At 38.0% G+C, this 11514-nt stretch overlaps 1 pseudogene; it reads right to left on the bottom strand.

The window, feature by feature from the left end:
* Positions 1 to 528: 528 nt before the first annotated feature.
* Positions 529 to 11514, bottom strand: part of LOC125116650 (cytochrome P450 2C42-like) — a 34533-nt pseudogene continuing 23547 nt past the window's right edge.

The raw sequence follows: 11514 nt of genomic DNA, 5'->3' as shown, positions 1-11514 counted from the left end.
AGATGGCCCCTCTTTGAACTGCAATTTTTGTGATTTGTGTCTTGTTGATTTGGGTGGAGGGGTAGCCTGGCTATAGGTCTGTCAATTCTGTGGAACTTTTCAGAGAACCAGCTTTGGTGTCATTGATTCTTTCTAGTAAGTTCCTGCATGCACATTTCACTTATTTCTGTTCTGGTTTTCATTGGTAGTTTTCTGAAGCTTACTATGAATTTAATTCTTCACCTCAATATTTCCCTACAGGGTGAAGCTGCTCCTGAAAACAATTTATCTCACTTTCAAAACCAACACTCAAATAACTAGGTGACATAGAGCCAAGGGAAGCTATTCTCACTCCCTTTGTCCTTCTCTGTGAATCTCATTCTGAGGACCAACACAACCACTTTGCATTTTTTCTTTCCTTTTTTACCTGCCACATGCACAAAAGTAAGGAAAGTCTGAGAAGTGGCTCATTGAATTCTGCTTTTTACTAGGAATATACACAGGAGAAATGGCTTGGCATTGGCAGATGCTAATGACCTAGTTTTATTTTGTATGGCATTCCTAGTACTAAGTACATAGTACTGCACAATATCAGACAAGTATTAGCAAAACATCTGATACAGGTGAAGAATAGCAGATACATTCCTGTAGTGAAATTACACAAGGAAGAGAGGTGGTCAATGAAGGCATTCTCAGAAAAGATGGATGGCAAACAGGTGAACGATGCCCCAGATGAGAGGGAGGTGAAAACCAGATCATCAAAGAACCCAAAGGATCTAACATTCCTTACAAAGGAATGAAGCAGAGCTGGTAAGAAGGTGGCATGGAAGTTAAACCACCAAATATAGGGGTGGTGTCAATGTCCTTGGGGTCAACCACAGATTGCAAGGTAAATTTTTGTAAAAGTGTGGTCAGGAATAAAAACAGCTCCATGCAGGCCAATCCTTCTCCTACACAAGCCCATTTTCCTGAAAATAACAAACAAAGACAGCACATACTCCTTGAACACTATGTTTCTTGCCATCAGAAAGAGACTCTGTAGTAGTAACTATTTGATGAATGGTTAAATGAATGAATGGAAAGCAAGATGGGTGCATAGACAGATGGACAAAGGTTGGAAAAACATGATAGCCACCTCACATCTTAGGTAGCATTCTTTCAACAAATATTTGTTGAGTATCAGCACTATGCCAATTCCTTCAAGTGTTTGCATATTATGACTGAACGCAATTTTGTTTTTCATTTTTAACATTTTCCTGAAGTATAGTTGGTTTACATGTTGTAATAATTACTCTGTACAACAGTGATTCAGTTATGCATGCACACATATCCATCCTCTTCTAGATTCCTTGATGACTGCAATTTGATTTTTTCAAGTTTCCATTGGTCTTTCTCTAGAGACACCCACACATTTGTTGTATTTTCTCTTTCTAGTTTGATGATCCAACATGATTCTTCGCATTCCACAGCCTCTATTCTCTGCTGTAAGCATACCTCTTCTTCATCAACCTCTATACTGTCATACTTTGAACCTTCATACTTTGAAGTCTCAGGGTTATAACACACAGTTCCTTTTGGCTAAGATGCACTTGTCTTGTGTTTTTTTCTGAAGCTCACTCAAATTTTATTTCTGAATTTGAAAGAACTGGGCCACCTCTCCAGAGCTTCAGTGATCAAGCCCAATGATGAGGATATATCACAAGAAGGGAAAATGCATGGGTACTGGGATTGCTGCTCCTTGCCAGGGACAAAGAGCATTTCTACCAGCCCCAGAGTAGGTCCTCTGTCACTTCCAACTGATCTCCAGTAGGTATCTTGGCCTCTGAAGTCATGAAGAAAATAAATTTTGTTACCTGCTGAGAAAGCCATGAAGTGGTCACTTTTCTGAAAGTTGCCACCCTCATCCAGGAAGTGGCCAGGGTCACACACTTCTGGGTTGGGGAACTCTTTGCCATTGTGTAGCACAGAAGTCAGTAATGTGAATATAGTTGTGCCCTGAAAGAAGAAATCAAGATAAACTGAACTATGAAGAAGACACAGAGCTAGAAGAAACCTTTCCAATTATTTATTCCAATCCATTGACCTAGAGATGAATAAGTTTAACTCAAAATAAGGGCAGCAGCACTTTGATTCTGAGAGAACAAGTAATAACCAAGGATAAGTTGGAAGACCGGTGGAAGTGATGTTGCTAAAGGGGATTTCATTAGTATTTGAAATAATGAATACAAAGGTCCTAGGGTGCCAGATCTTATTAATCCATTCCACTTATCACCACATTTGGGTCCTTGTGTATGTTTCCACCAACTGCTTTATTTTATCACTGTGATTTTTCCATCATCTTATATACAGTTTATGATTTAAGACAGAAGTAATTACAGGGTTCCCATCATGGCTCAGTGGTTAAAAAATCTGCCTAGCATCCCTGAGGACACAGGTTTGATCCCTGGCCTCACTTAGTGGGTTAAGGATCTGGTGTAGCCGTGAGCTGTGGTGTAGGTTGCAGACATGACTCGGATCCCATGTTGCTATGGCTGTGGTATAGGCTGGCAGCTACAGCTCTGAATCAACTCCTACCTGGGGAACTTCCATATGTCATGGGTGTGGCCCTAAAAAAGACAAAAGACAAATGACTAAAAAATAGAAATAAACAAAACAGAAGTCATTATTGGAATTTGAAATCTGGAGTTATCTGTTCATAGTGCTTTTGTAAAGAGACATTTGACTGAATTAAAAATAAACTTTCTGTGGTAAGAACAATGAGCCAGTAACAAATATTAGCATTTATCATTGTCATGAAGACTGTTCATCTTAATTTTTAAAACCAGGGTAGCCTTCTTTATATAATAATCCTAGATTTGAAACACTGAAAACATGATAAGATTAGAAAAATTGTTGCATAATAATTCAGTTTAGTAGCATTAATTTAAGCAAGTTGTACTAGCTATCCTAAAACTGCTAGATAAATGACTGAGAAGCACTATACCCACAAAGCCCTAAAGGGCCACCAACAGATTTTTTAAAATTTCAACAAAATTTTTCTCTTTAGGGCCACACCTGAGGCATTTGGAAGTTTCCAGACTTCAAATCACAGCTGCAGCTGCCAACCTAAGCCACAGCCACAGCAACACCAGATCTGAGCTGCATCTGTGGCCTACGCCACAGCTGGCAGCAACACCAGATCCTTAACCCACTAAGTGAGCCCAGGGATCAAACCCACATCCTCACAGACACTACATCGGGTTAACCTGTTGAACAACAATGGAAATACCTAGATTTTTATGAATTAAATGTCATAAAGGACTTCTGTCATGCAGAAATCTGGCAGATATCACTTTACTATGTGAACAACACTGCATAAATAATTACGGGATAAGTCACATGATGTGCCCTACTCCCCAGTGGATTTCAGTGGGACATACGAGGTGCTCGTGTGGTTCTGTTGCCAAATCGCCTGGAATCTATCTTCTGAAAACAGCAAAGCACAAAACAAGCCCAGGGCATATTTTTCATGACTACTAATCTGAACATTTCACAAAGGTAAATGTCCTGAAGGAAAACAAACAGGGCAAAGAGAACTGATAACAGGAGGTTATGAAGAAAAGATAACCATCATACATGCTTGTTCCTTGTCTGGATATTGATTTGCAAAGGAAAAAAAAAAGCTATAAAGGTTATTCCAGGAACATCAGGAAAAATTTAAATATAGGCTGTACATTAGATAATATTATTACATTAATATTTTCTGAGTGTATTATTACTCTGTATGCAAAAACTGAAGTAGGAAGAGGTTGATGGATAGATGGATAGATAGATAAATGGACAATATTGAATGAGTTTTCACATATTGAGGTATGGGGAAGTTATTCTGGCTTATACACAATGTAACTTGAGTATTATGATAATTAAAACAGCCTATTTGTATCCCTTCAAATATACATTGCACACCTGTTTAACCATTAAGGCAGAAGGTGCACTGTCCATAAATAAAGGATGTCCATATTAGGAATGCCCCTCATGGCTCAGCAGAGAAAAATCTGACTTGTATCCATGAGGACACAGGTTCGATCCCTGGCCTCGCTCAGCGGATTAAGGATCTGGCATTGCTGTGAGCTGTGGTGTGGGTTGCAGACATGGCTCAGGCCTGGTATTGCTGTGGCTGTGGCATAAGCCAGTGGCTACAACTCTGTTTTGACCCCTAGCCTGGGAAACTCCATATGCCGTGGGTGCAGCCCTAGAAAGACAAAATATATTTTTTTAAAAAAAGAATGTCCATGTTAAATATAAAAATTATATGTTGTGAGTCACAGGGGAAGTCCATGTGGAAAAAAAATAATTGTATTTGTGAAATAACAAAAAAAATAAGCACCCATAAAAACAAACATATAAATAAATACATAAATAAATAAAACACTCTGACATCTTTAAAAAAAATAAGATTATATGATTCCTTTCCTGGGATGCCAGTTCAGGAACTCCTTCAAAAATAACACTCCCTTCCATGCACCAAGGCCATACTGACTTACTGTGTAAATGCTGATCTGATTTTTTTAAAACCATGAAGGATTATATCCCCGAATTGTTCGATTTTTTTTTTCCCAAAACATGAAACTGTGCTAAAAATTATGCTTCTCCAGAGCACTTTCTCAGAGTTATCTGAAATGCTGTGTCCTGGGATACAGTTCTCAGTTCGGCAAATAAAACTCTTTTTTACTTCTTTTATAGATTATTCAAAATTTCCATTGATATTGCAAATGTAGATATATAAAGAAAAACATATATCCCTTATGTGTGCACATGTTTTCAATTGTTTTTAGGTTAAAAAACATTTAATGCACACTTGGGGAAAACTTGCACCCCCTAAGTGTATCATACAGAAGGTATATAACTCCACAGTTGAAATTACTCCTTTGTATATTTTTATACAAGTAGTGTGTGAAAATCTTTCAGATACAAAAAAGGTAGAAAAGTCAATATACCTTCAGCAAATATTGCTCTAATAATTGGATGTTTATAAAGAAAAAAGGGGAAACATAACTATTATTTCTCATCGTAAGTAAAAATTATCGGAGCGGATCAATGATCTAAATGTAAAAATTAAAACTATAAAGTTTTAGAAATCAGTAAGGGCAATCTTTGGAATCCTATGCTGGAAAAGGGTCTTTAGACAAAAAAAATCCAACAAATCAATCTCACAGCATTGCAAAGTGTTCCATTAGACAGACGGTCCTAGATACTGACAAATAACCCATGTGCAAATACAGCCTACCACCTGTCTTTGTACAAAGAATGAGCTAAGCATTTTAAATTGGAAAAAAGCAATGAAGAACATTTTGAGACACATGGACATTACATGAAATCTCTTCAGCCTCCACAAAGACTGGGATACAGCCATTCACATTTGTATCAGACATGTCCGATGACTACTTCTATGTTTCAACAGCAGAAGTGAACACTAGCATCAGACACTCCAGTGCTTCAAATTCTGAAATATTTACACTTTGGCCTATTACAGAAAAAAGTTACCAACTCCTGTCTGAGACCATTATTTCTAGCTATCTCAGTGGCTCCAGCCTTAGAGAAATCATTTTTTTGATAGGTAAAAAGGTGGACTCGGCCTCCCAGTAGTCATGTTTCTCACTGGGATGCTCATGCAGAAGGGAACAGTCATTCCTGATACATACTTGGGAATATATACATGACAGTATGAAGGTCATTTCCTGATACAGTGGATGTGAGAGGTGTACAGTCCCATTTTGAGTTCCAGAGCAATTTCCTGTTTACTTAGAAACGAGAGGAGAAACAACTATTACCTTACACCTCAGTATTTTTAAGTCTTTTTCTCATCGTGTCCTTTGGTGAAAAAAACAGAAGACCTGAAGTTCTAACCCTTGTGTGAAATTGCCGATCACTGAGACAAGTCCCATAACCCCTAAGAAAATCCTCTCTTCTCCAAAGAATGGCCTTGGTACTTGCAGCCTTATCAATCTCATTACTTTCTTTCCCCAACAAAATACACATTTTAATTATACTATTTTTTAACTTTAAGAGTAATATGCTTTGGCTCAAGTGGAAGAGAGAAGTTTGCAGCACACCAACTAGAAAGTTTGAATATGTACACAGAAATTGTGTGGTAGAAAGCAGCAGAAATATGCCAAGGCAAAAGTCTGTCTCAGTATTCTCTAGTTGGGAGACTTTCATAGAGGCAAGCTGACACCTGAAGTTAATTTTAGTCTTTGTCAATGCCTAAATTTTACTCAAAACAATCAAAATAGGATGTTACATCACTCTGTCTGCCTAGTAGGAGAGGGATGAACCCTTTCTGGAGTAAGATGAACATTGTTTGAAACCTGGCATTTTTTCATTTATAATAATTGATTTTTAACCAAAATTAATTAGGCATTTCAAAGACACAATTCAGTGGTCACATGTAGAAGAGAGGAAGGCAATAAAAATATACCCACATTAGGGAATAATTTTCACCTAATTTTATGATACCAGCATTAGTTTGATAAAGGAAATAGGATGACAACATTTTGAGGATGAAAAATTATAGATCAAAAATCTCAATAGTAAAAATCATTAAAAATGCTTATGACTGACTGTAAACAGTGAAGTCCTGAACCAAATGTTGCAAACCAAATCCAACTGTGTGGATACTTGTATAATATGCATATTTAGAGAGAAAAGTGAGGCCAATATATACAATCATATCAATAGATGGAGTTATCTAATAAAAAAAAATGTTCATGGCCAAAAATATTATTAAAAATAAAAGGATAAGCTTCCCTAATCTGATTTTTAAAATCTAGCAAAATACACATACAAATCATTCTCCATAGTGAGATGTTAATCTCTACTCTCCTGCAGATGAGAAATGAAACAAGGACAAAACAAAGGTATTAATCCACCTAGCAGCACAATGTATACAGACATTGCCATTAATCTAGAGACAAACTTTCAACAACGATTTTAAATTTTACAAGGCTGCTGCATGTAAAGTCATCGAAATGAAAAATCAAATAAATGAGTTCCTGTTGTGGTACAGTGGAAATCAACCCCACTGGTATCCATGAGGATGCTGGTTCCATCCCTGGCCTCACTCAGTGGGTTAAGGATCTGGCGTTGCCATGAGCTGTGGTATATGGGTCACAGATGGGGCTCAGATATCGAGTTGCTGTGGCTTTGGTGTAGGTCCACAGCTGTAGTTGCCATTCCACCCCTAGCCTGGGAACTTCCAAACGCCACAGGAGTGGCCCTAAAAAGCAAAATAAAATTTAAAATAGAAATCAATTATATTATCATATTTTAGATAAAAGAATGGAAAATTATTTTTAAACATTTGTAACAACAACAATGAGCATCTTGGGAAAACTAAACAAAAGATTTGTAAGCCAAATCACCAAAACACCCCTCGTTATTTAGAAAGTTAAATAAAGACTTTCAAAACTGGGAACATTTACCATATTCATTAATTGAAAGCTTCAAAATGTCCTCATAAGTCTTCCCACACTGATTTAATGTCACCCTGATAAATATCCCAGCAAAGTGTTTGCTAAATTGACAAACCAATACCAACATTCATTTGGAAATGTAAACAGCTAGGCCAAACAAGATGAAAGAAGCAGAATACGTTTGGAATCTTTACACTGACAGCTGTCAAAAATCTGTTATAAAGCTCCATAGACTTACCAGGAAACAAGACATAACCCAAAAAGCCACCAAACACATGGTTTTCATTGGTTTTTACTTCTCTCACCTTGTGTTCACAGGGTATTACATCCATACTCCAGGAAGAGGAACGTCAAGACCACTGAGGTTCATATAAGAAAAATCAATCCTACCTTGGGGATGAGGTAGTTTCTGAATTTAATGTCACAAGTAACCGCATGAGGCAGGTTAGTAGGGACCAGGTCACTGTATCTCTGGACCTCGTGCACCACAGCATCCGTGTAGGGCATGTGGCTCTTGTCCTGCATGCAGGGGCTCTGGTGTCTGCCAATCACATGGTCAATCTCTTCCTCGATCTTAGCTGGCAAGAGACAAGTAAAATTGATGGAGAGAGGGAAAAATGCATACCACATTTGCATACCAACTTAGAGATCCATGAGACATAATGCAGGTGTCCCAACATCATCATAAACATCAGTTATATGCCTAGAAATGCACCTAGACATAGAGAGGCAATGCCCATAATATATACGTAGGTCTTCTACAAGCGAGGCTTAACAACAGCTAAAGAGGCATCTATATTAGCAAACATGGTAACACAAACGGAAATGATGAAATGTTTCAAAATATAAATAGAACATAATGGCAAGAAACTACAGTCACTGCAGAAAAAAAAAGGAAATCCAGTATTAAAAATAATATATGGGTAATTTTAGGATAGGAGTAATTGAGACTGAAATAGTAACAAAACTATTTCATTAGAGTTGCTGTAATAGTACTTTTTTACATTTTAAAGTGAGACCGTTAGGCATTTAATAATGATGATATATGTTTGACAATTCCTTGTGACATTTGCTGGGAAAATTGTCAGTTAGTAAAAAAAGAATAATATACATATGAAAAATTTATTTGCCTGCAAGGAATGTAGATACTTTTCTGGATAGGAAACTAATGTACTACTGAAATAAAAGTACATGCTGTAATACAAAAAAAAAAAAAACAATAAACCACCACGTTTTGAAAAGTGGTACTATATGTGTTTCACTGTATTTGTGTAGTGTGTGTGCAGTTTGCAGCTACTACTTTCTTTAGCGTCTAACTGCCAAATGCCATCACTTTGAACATTCTAGCATTTTCTTCTGAAATTCATTTCTAAATAATGACTCCGTTTCTATTTCTTAGGAATTTTTTAACAATATTTGATGTTCTGGTATTAGAGTTGAGACTTCCCATTTCCACCCCAACCTCATACAAAATATACCCAAATACACACACACACACAAATTCCCTTAGTTTATTTTCACAAAGTTTACATCACAATTTCTGGCTATGAAAATACTCGTTTTAGGGAGTTCCTGTTGCAGCTCAGCGGTTAAGAAATACATAGTGTTCCTGAGCATGCAGGTTTGATGCCTGGACTCGGTGAGTGGGTTAAGGATCCCGTGTTGTTGCAAGCTGTGGCATAGGTCACAGATGCAGCTGGGAACCAGCATTGTTGTGGCCGTGGCATAGGCCGAGCTGAAACTCTGATTCGACCCCTAGCCTGGGAACTTTCATATGCTACAGGTGAGGCCCTAAAAAGAAAAAAAAATTAATTCAAAGATCATTCTGATTATATCAACAATGCTCCCCCATAAGACAACTAGGATTATGCTTCATTTTTGATACTTTCTGGAACTTAAACATGTCTCCTTAATTCATAAAATTCTATATCGTCACTTAGAATTATTCCCAAATATTGACACAGACATTTCAAATGCCTAATCATAATTTCCCTACTATTAGGAAACCGCAGATAATTGATCACCTCTCTTCTCTTCTTGGTTTATTCCTTTACACCTGCTTTAGCCACTGAAACATTGCAGGGTTTTGTTTTGTTTTGTTTTGTTTTGATTGGCTTGTTTGGTTTTTTGGCTGCCCCAATGGCATGCAGAAATTTTTGGGACTGAACCTGCACAACAACAGGGACAACACCAGATCCTTAACTGCTAGGCCACCAGGGAACTCCACATATACCTAACTGTTTTGAAATGGATATTTTCCAGGCCCAATTTCTAACAACAGGTTTGACTTTTTTCTCTTTTAAAAAAATCTTCTTAGGGCTGCACCTGTGGCATATGGAGGTTCCCAGGCTAGGGCTGAATCGGAGCTGTAGACGCTGGCCTACACCACAGCCACAGCAATGCTGCAGCTGAGCTGCACTCTGCCACCTACACCACAGCTCATGGCAATGCCAGATCCTTACCCCACTGAGCGAGGCCAGGGATTGAACCTGCATCCTCATGGATACTAGTCAGATTCATTTCTGCTGAGCCACGATGGGAACTCCACAGTTCTGACTCTTTTATTCTACCCTTCACGAGTTTTCCAAATTCCTGGAGCCCAGGGCTTTCTCTGATATGACTTCAGGCATATGGATGAGAAAGGGAAGAGTGGGAGAAAATTTTTGCCACACATACAGGTCTGAAAAGACCCTCTTTTTAATAATACAGAATTTGACAGTTTCTCTTGAGATACCCAGTGCTGTTTTTCAAACTTAATCCTTTATACATGACCAATACATATCTCCTAAAGCTATCGTGATTTTCTCTGGTGTTCTGAAATGTCATGAACCTGTGTCTTAAGGTGGATGTTTTCATTTGATTCGCTCTGCTAGACATGTTGAGAGAGTTTTCTGTCTACATGGCAACTTTTGGAGGTCTCTTCTCCAGAGTATTTCCACTTTCTGGAGTTTATTTATGGTACTGAATTTCAGGATGGAGAAAGGAACTAAAAGCTTCTGAATTCAAAAAATGAATTCCTATCTAACCTTTCCTCTCAGCTGTACACCTCACTCTTGCCCCCAGTCTCTGCCCATATGGACCTCTTAGGTTCACTTCTCTAGACAGTAAGCACCTCTCATTCTCTTGTGCAAACACAGTTACCGAATAAAAGGAGTTGTCAGAAGGACATGGCAGGGTGACCTACCTTTATCAGCCTGTTGTTTCTCCCTCTCCCCTCACTGAACCCCAGTACTTCCAAATACTGAATCTTATAGGAGTGTAAAGACACAAATGACTTTTCATTATACAACTTCCTCTTCTAACAATTAGGCTATAACTTCATCCTCTCTGCTAATATCATTATCACCTCTCAGTATACTCTCTGTCTTTCAAAAATTTGTTGAAGATGAGTTGGCTGCTTCCTGACCTCTTCTCCATCTTTAAAAGGCTAATTCTGGTTTCAAGAGGCTATAGTCATTCCAGTGGGATCCTAACACAAAGCAAGATAATGTCTATGTCTAAAATGCTATGTATAACTGGAACTCTTTAAAGGTTAATTTCTAACAAATAGCCCTTTGTAAAACTAAAATTATGGACCCCCTCCACTCCACAATTCTTATTCTGGCAATAACCATGATTCTGGAAACAAACTTCTCAATGAATAAAATTCCTGAATACACACATCCCAGGCCAATTCCTTGTGATTCTAACTTTTTAAAGCACTTACAATACTGTGAAAATTATCTCAGGCAGCCTCACTAAATTTCCAGGATTTTCACTAATGCTTCCATAAGGAGCGTTTCCATTTTCCCTACCATGGCTTTATAACGCTGAGTTTTCAGAATGAGGAGCATCAAAATGGCCTTTCCATAATAAAACCAACATGCAGTCTCAGGCCAGTTCATGCCCCTGTGCCTGCTACAAATAACCTCCCATGAAGTCCTGATACTCTTTTGTTGATTCTGCTGCTGCCCACAGTGTCTTCACTCCTCCCAGTCCTCCTTCCACATCATGTAAAGATGTCCCATTATTGTCCTTGCATAAATTTGAGAAAAATACAACAGAGATTTCAGGAGTTCTCTATGAGAGACAAGGTCAAATGCAC

Source organism: Phacochoerus africanus, chromosome 15, assembly GCF_016906955.1.
Source record: "Phacochoerus africanus isolate WHEZ1 chromosome 15, ROS_Pafr_v1, whole genome shotgun sequence".
Lineage (NCBI taxonomy): Eukaryota > Metazoa > Chordata > Mammalia > Artiodactyla > Suidae > Phacochoerus > Phacochoerus africanus.
The sequence above is the reverse complement of the archived record's forward strand: the minus strand, read 5'-3'. Positions and strand labels throughout refer to the sequence as shown.